Source organism: Pteropus alecto, unplaced genomic scaffold, assembly GCF_000325575.1.
Source record: "Pteropus alecto unplaced genomic scaffold, ASM32557v1 scaffold118, whole genome shotgun sequence".
Taxonomy (NCBI): domain Eukaryota; kingdom Metazoa; phylum Chordata; class Mammalia; order Chiroptera; family Pteropodidae; genus Pteropus; species Pteropus alecto.
In genome coordinates this window covers 865609-872793 of record NW_006440654.1, presented here as the reverse complement: position 1 = coordinate 872793, position 7185 = coordinate 865609, and positions in this window count along the sequence as shown.

Below are 7185 nucleotides of genomic sequence, written 5' to 3'. Positions count from 1 at the left end.
GGGGAAGGCGTGGCGGCTGGCACGTGCCTCTCCTCATCCTCTTTGCTGTCCTTGTCAGCTCACAGCAGGAGCTGGGAGTTAGCGATGGCTTCCGCCCGTCCTCCGATGTCCCTTTGGCTCATGCCGTCCTTCCGTCCCATGTCTCTGCTGCTGTCATCTGAGCAGAGAGGCCTCTGTCCGACTCGCCGCCACTCGCCAGCCCCTGGCCTACCCTGTTCCTGTCGATGGACTTTGTCGTCCCCCGAGGATGCAGAGTTGTGTCCCTGGCGCCCGTCTCGGGCCGTGGAGCATACACATCACCGCACCAGCAGCATCTCTGGTCCACCGCTGTCTCCCCGCCACGTGGAGCGGAGCCTGGCACATCCCGGCGGCCTGACGCCCCCTTCCTGGGTGAGCGGATTCCTCCATCACAGCCTCGAAAGACCTCGGAGAGGAAACTGTTAACCCTGATTATGAAGGCGAGAAAACCGAAGCCTGAAGTATGTGATCACTGCCTCAGAACCGAGCGAACAGGCGAGGACCCTGGATTTGAAACGACTCGTGTGACCGGAATGTGAGCGAACACCACGGACTCTCGGAGAAGCCAGAATGGAAGAGGCTGAGGCGGAAGCGGCAGGGCCTCTGCCAGGCACGACCAGACGCCCCACCTCCGGCCCCGCCTGACACGCCGCCCTCAGGCTGGTCCCCAGCATCCTTTGTTCCAGCCGCCTCTCCCAACCAAAACCCTTCCACTAGGGGTGTGCACAAATGGAATCTCCCCAAAGTCCCCCATAACCACTTCGTGTCTAAAACGACACCGCACTACGCAAGAACCGCTAAAGGCCGTGAGCTTCGGCGTGGGCCAGGCGCTGTTCCCAGTGGTTGACATCCACCACCTGATTCAGTTCCCACGGCATCTCTACGAGGAAGGTGCTGTCGGTACAGCCTTCTCCGAAGAAGCAAAAGCAGAAAGAATTAGACAACTTGTGTGTGGACACGCAGCTCGCGTATCACGGAGCCTGAGCTCAAACCCAGGCGACCCTGCCCGGAACCTGTGCCTTCAGAGGTGGTGATTGAGGTGGACGGAGGGATGGACAGATGGATGGGTGGATGGATGGATGGATGGATGGATGGATGGATAGATGATGATGCATGGATGGATGGAAGGATGGATGGATAGATGATGGATGGATGGATGGATGGATGGATGGAAGGATGGGTGGATAGATGATGGATGGATGGACGAGTGGGTGGGAGGATGGAAGGAGGGGGGAAGGGAAGAACGAGGGGCAGAGGGGTGGAAGGCTAAAACATTTTATTGGACTGGGCGGATAGTAAGGTACTAGCATGCCCGGGAAGGGATGCGACTCTGTGCAGACACCGTGGCACCGGCCAGGCCTCGGAGCAAAGGGAGAGCCTCGGCCCCACGGCTTCGTCCGCCGAGCGCCTCCGATGCCCGCCCCGGCACTTACAGTGCCCTGTCCCTTTCCCAGCTCTCTCGGCTCGTCCTTGCTCAGTTCTTTGGCTCCTGGAGTTTTCACGGCCCTCGCCCTTGCTCCCTCCCCCTTCTCCTCAAGTGCCTCGCCGTCGCTCAGTTCTCTTGGAGAAGAAGCTTTGAAGCTGCTCCGTCTGTTCTGTGACAATGTCAGAGGAGTCAAGACCCCTCTCTAGAACCATCCCTGCCAGTCGGCGACACTCTTCCAGTAAAGAAAAGGAGACTCGAAAAGGGACGGGTGTCCCTGCAATTAACCGGGACGTCCTCGGTGCGCCCCTGTCCCCCGCTGCGTCCCTCGGGGGCTCGGCCTCCCGCGGGCTCGCGCCGCCCCGCGCGTCTGATGCGTTCTGAGCGCGGACGTGCTCCTTACACTCCGCGTCTGTTGCCCAGCAGCGACTCAGAGGCTCTCGCGTGCAAGAAGCGGACGGGCGCAGGGGCGCGCGCCCAGCCGCACGGAAAGGCGATGGTGCTGAGGGCCCGCGGGGCCAACGCGAACGGTGGCCGCGTCTCTGCGGGGGCGGGTCTGAGTGTCCACGCACAGGGGCGGGTCTGAGTGTCCACGCGCGGTCATCGGGGCCTCTCCTGACCAGCGGGCCGGAGCGGGGGATTCAGCGGCCATCGCGTGGGCACTGGGCGTCGGCCTGTGCGCCCCCGGCGGAGCGGCCCTCAGGCGGCGGGGCGAACCCCCTACAGGACGCGCGATGTGAAGTTGTGGGTACTCGAAGGATCGGGTTTCTGCGTGTGTCCCCGACGGGGAGTGGGTACGGCCCGGTTCGTCCCTCTGCTCTGCACTGGGGCCGACCCACCACATAGCTGTGCACCCGAGACTCAGCCAGGAGAAGGCGCCCTGCCCCCACCACAGGGCCTCCAGCCAGAGCCCCCCCGCACAGAGCGTAAGCAGCAAGGCGTGCGTGAGGCTTGGGGGCCAAGGACGGCAGTGACGGCGACTCCGTCCCCAGCTCCAGAGCTGCCTTTTGCAGGGATGACAACAGAGAGAGGTGTCCTGTCTGCCCGCCCTGGGTGGCTCCAGTCACAGAGCCAGCCTCATGAATGGACAGCAGCCACCGTGCAAGGATGGCGAGACCACCAGCCACTGCATGGCCTGGCAGAGCACGGCGGGAGCCGGTCAGGGAAGCCCCTCGGAGCTGCCCGGGCCAGAAGCCCGCGTCGCCCGAGCCAAGTGTAGGTGGCAGAGCGAGGGCTGTGTGGGGTCCGTCTGCAGAATGTCACTGTTAAATGTTCGCGTGCATCTTGGTAACAGGGACTGAAACCTCTCACACTTACGCTGGGGTCTCTGGCGCGACCTTCACGAGTGGTTTGGGGTTGTATGTTTAGCCATCGCTGGTTTCGTGGGGGTGTGACTTGGGCTACACCCCCTCACTGCAATGGGCTGAGATTCCTCGATTTAGAAATAAAGGAGTCAGCAGGCGTGGCTCTCCTATGCCGACACCAAGTGCTGGGCCTTTGGGGACGTGAAGATGGCACATTCCCCAGTAAGGACACGGCTCACAAGGGCAGGGGCCACTCACTGCGTGGCCCTGTGTCCAGCACCCAATGAGTGCGTCCGGAATGAGTGAATGAATGAATGAATGAATGGTTGACCCAGAGAGCTAAGAATCGTGCAAACCATTCCAGAAGCGGGAAGCTGGGTTATTTAGCCAGCGTTTCGTAAGCTCCCGCTGTGCGAGGGACCGTTCCCGGGAGGGAGGGGACACGAGAGTGAATGACACGGTCAAGACGAGACCCAGCGCGGAGGCGGAGCCCGCAAGCCGAACACGTGAGACGCGTGTCCTGGCAGCCGCCGTGTGCTCGATGAGGAGGGAGTGGGGCAGGGCGGGGCTCCGTGAGTGAGTGTGCGTGTGTGTGCGCGTGTGTGTGCGTGTGTGTGTGCGTGTGCAGAGTCCACACAAGCAGTCAGGGGGGTGTCGTTAGAGGGTGACCGCTGGGCAAGGCCTGGCAGGGAGTGGGGACAGCTGTCAGGAGCCGCGTGCATGTCTCAGAGGCGTGCTGGGCAGTGTGGCAGGAAAGCCCACGTCCCAGCCGTGGGCAACAGGGAGAGGTGGCCGGTGGCTGAGGGTGGCCGGGAGGGTGGCCGGGACGGTGGGCCCTCACAGCCGCGTGACCAGGGAGCCCTGGTGAAGGAGCAGGAGAAACACAAGCCCTCGACGGAGCGGCCTGGGACAGACGGAGCCAGGATGAGCCCGCTCCGGCCTCGAATGGGAGCCACGCTGCCCCGAGGACCCGACACCCGGCCAAGCCCTGTAGGTCCTGGGGACACCGCCGGGAGCCAGACAGGCCACGCCCTGCTCTCCTGGGGTCCCCTCTGCACCCTGCACTCACTATGGACTCAAAATGCAAACAGGAGGTTTGAAACTTCATACAATATTTCCAAAGTTCATCTGGAAAAATAAACCTGCATCCCTGGAAGCTGGGGACGGGCAATGACACCAGGTGACCCTGCAGCAAGCGAGGCCACGCTGGGCTCCTGCAGACACAGGCGGCAGCCGGCAGTCCTGACAAGGTGCTACCTGTGTGAGTCACCATGCGGCACAGACAGCGCGGAGTCGGAGGTGACCCCTCGGTAACCCCGCAGGGCGTCTGGCCACCGTGGGAACACAGCAAGTCGAACCTTGGTGTCACTGTACACACAAGGTCACAGTGCCAGGTAGACAAAGACTAAAATGCAGTTGTGAAGGAAAACCAAACAAGGAGGCTCTCGAAGCGTTGCACCCAAACTGTGAGTCCCCGTGGAAAAGGCACAAAACGGAAAACCGCAGTCACATCTGTCACAGGAAAGGCCGGCTGTGCGTGTGCGTGGTCAGTGCTGTGTGTTTATCTGTGCTGTGTGTGTCCATGCTGTGCATGTGTCCAGCCGTGCGTGTCCAGCTGTGTGTGTTTCTGTGCTGTGTGTCCATGCTGTGTGCATGTCCAGCTGTGTGTGTGTCCAGCTGTGCGTGTGTGTGTCGTGTGTGTTCCCCACTGAGGTGGGCCCTCCACCCAGAGGCTGCATGGGACACGGCGTGACATTTCCCCGCTGTCCACCGCCCAGTAGTGGACGGTGCGGCCTGAGTACGAACCTCGTGCGGACCGCGCAGGCCTGGTCAGCCCAACGCGTGAGGCCCGAGCCGGCTGCCCGTGCTGGGAGAGTGCTGGAATGTTCTCCCAGCCTGGGCGATGCAGCCGCAGGGCATCCCTGGGACACGCAGGACAGGGCCTAGCTGGCAGAGGTGACATGCCGTTCCTGGCGTTGTGACAGTCAGCCGTCCGGAGGGGCCGACCTGGCGTCGAGTGGGGTCTCGCAGGCTGACGCGGGTGTGGCCCTCAGGGCAGAAAGGCCACCTTGCTGCCGCAGAGCCACACCTTTGTCCTGGGGTGGGCGACGGCCCCTTCATCCCGGGGCCTCCTGGCCTCCCCGCTGGCCGTCCGCAGCACAGAGCAGGCTGGCCGGAACCCGGTCTCTGGGACCGGACACTCCACATGTGGCTTCTCATCTCTCCCTCAGCAACACACAGCTCGGGACGTGGCCCTCGGAGGTGTGACCGCCCCCAATGTGTCACCTCCCGCTGCCTCTCAGCCTAACGGAGGCTGGTCTCTGTCACGTCCCCTACAGAGCTGCAGACAGACGGACAGAGAGTCGGAGGAGAGAAGGAAGGGGGAGTGGGGGACAGTCCTCACCCCATGTCGCGTCTCGGGAAGCGTCACCTCCTCAGATACGCCTTGATTTGTGTGTTTACTTAGCAAGAAATTCTGCGTCCGGCTACTTCTGTCTGAATTAGCGCATACGCCTTTCCTTTAAGATACAGAAGATAAAAATAATCGGCACTCACTGACACGTTGGATAAGCGGCCACCTGGAACCCACCACGTGCCTGACACCGTGTGTCCTGGGGCCACACTGGGGACGGGGACGCAGGCCCAGGTGACCTTGGAGGGTTGTGACGTGCCCTCGGCCGTGGGGTGCATTTCGCATCTGCCTAACGGTGGAGGAGACTGTTTTCTGCCAACAGTCCCAGGTCGGCAAAATCTGGCACCCGGGAGAACCCACGGGCCAAGTGTGCGTTTCTGAGCTCAGGGCTAAGAGGCTCAGTGGCATCCGCGTCCCCTGTGCCGTCCTGTGTGGTGGCCGTGTCCCAGGAGAGGACACGTGGGAGGTGGGCTCCCGAGCGGGAGTCCCATGGCCCCTTCCCAGAGCCGGTCACCGTCTTCTGTTTGTTTCCAACTTGAAAATTTTCCACCCAACTCGCTGTGCTTCCCCGGAGAAGCGTGATTTGTGGACATGGGGCGGGAGGTGCATATTTTGGTTGCTCTAAATAAAATTTACTGGTCTATGCAGATTTCGTGGCTAAGTGCCTTTGTGAAAAGGCTTCCGTCCCACGATTTCTTCCTGATCGACGGGCTGTTCCATGTGATCTGGTCTAATTAGATTCAGACTTTCAGCCAATCCGATGCTATTTCAGAAAACCGAAGCCGATTTCTCCAGGGCGACGCGGTGCCCAGGCACTGTGGTAGCGGCGCTGGGCGTGGAGGGCCTGCCCGCTCCCTTGTCCCCCGCGTGCTCCTCCCTGCATCTCACAGTACAGGGGACGCGCCTCTGCTCGGAGCGGGCCGACCCTGGCCCCTCCGCCCACCCCTCCGCGCCTGCAAGGACAATCGCGGTTTGTTCCCGCTCCGGAATTCTAACCGCATCGCCAAACCAGGGAGGGGGCGGGGGGCGGAGGAAACAACTTCTCTCCCTAAGTAATGAGGCTGCGGGCTTTGGGAAGCTGCCAAGCCCTTTCTATGAGGGGCCGTTATATCGGATTTCTCAGCAAGAAAGAAACAAGGAAATTAGTGTGCAGTTGAATTGGAGACTAAAATTAGCCATCTTGAAAAACAAATCTCCGATAAATACAACCAGGATTTATGGCTAACATTACAGGCGGCACAGATGGCTTCTGATGGCGTTTGATCCCAAGGGGAAACAGACCTTCTACATCACAACGCCAGCATTGCAGGTCCGGGATCACGCTGCAGAGTCGCACACCGTTTTCTACGCAGCCCGGCTGTTGGAAGGTGTCCTGGGGGTCGCGGTGCCCGACCTGCGCCCTGAGGCTGACCCGTGGCCGCCCGCGAGGGAAACCCTGCCAGCGCCCTCTCTGACCACCGTCACCGCCGTCCACCCGCACGTTCCTGTCTCTTTCTGGGCCCTCCCTCGACCGGAAGGGGCGGCAGAGCTCGAGGACACAGCTGTCCTGCCCGACGTCCGTGGGGGACGTCGGCCCGATGCAGATTTGGTTCCATCAAATTATTTTCTTCAATAAACTAGAAGTCAGGATGAAAGCTCGCGGGAGCACAAAGCAGCCTGTGTCTGGGGTCTCGGGGTCTGATGGGCCAGGAGCACCTGCCAACGAGGGACCCAGAGTGTGTGGCCGTGACGGAGGCTTCATGTGCCTGTTGCGTGCCAGACACGGCCTGAGCCGTCGTGGGGAAGGGGACCATCGTCGGACAAGGAAGGGGACCCCGATGTGGACGCCACGGTGAGGGGGGGTCCCAGCCTGCGAATCTATCCGCCAACAGCAGCTTCCTTTCGTCATCTGAGCTCCTCGTCATCCAGGTGAGGCTCTGGTGAACCCAAACGGGTCTCCCTGGGTGACCTTCCGCGTGGCTCTGGGAAAGGGAGGCGGAGGGTGGGACCCTGCGGAATCCCGCCCCCCAGGCAGCCCGCCCCCACGA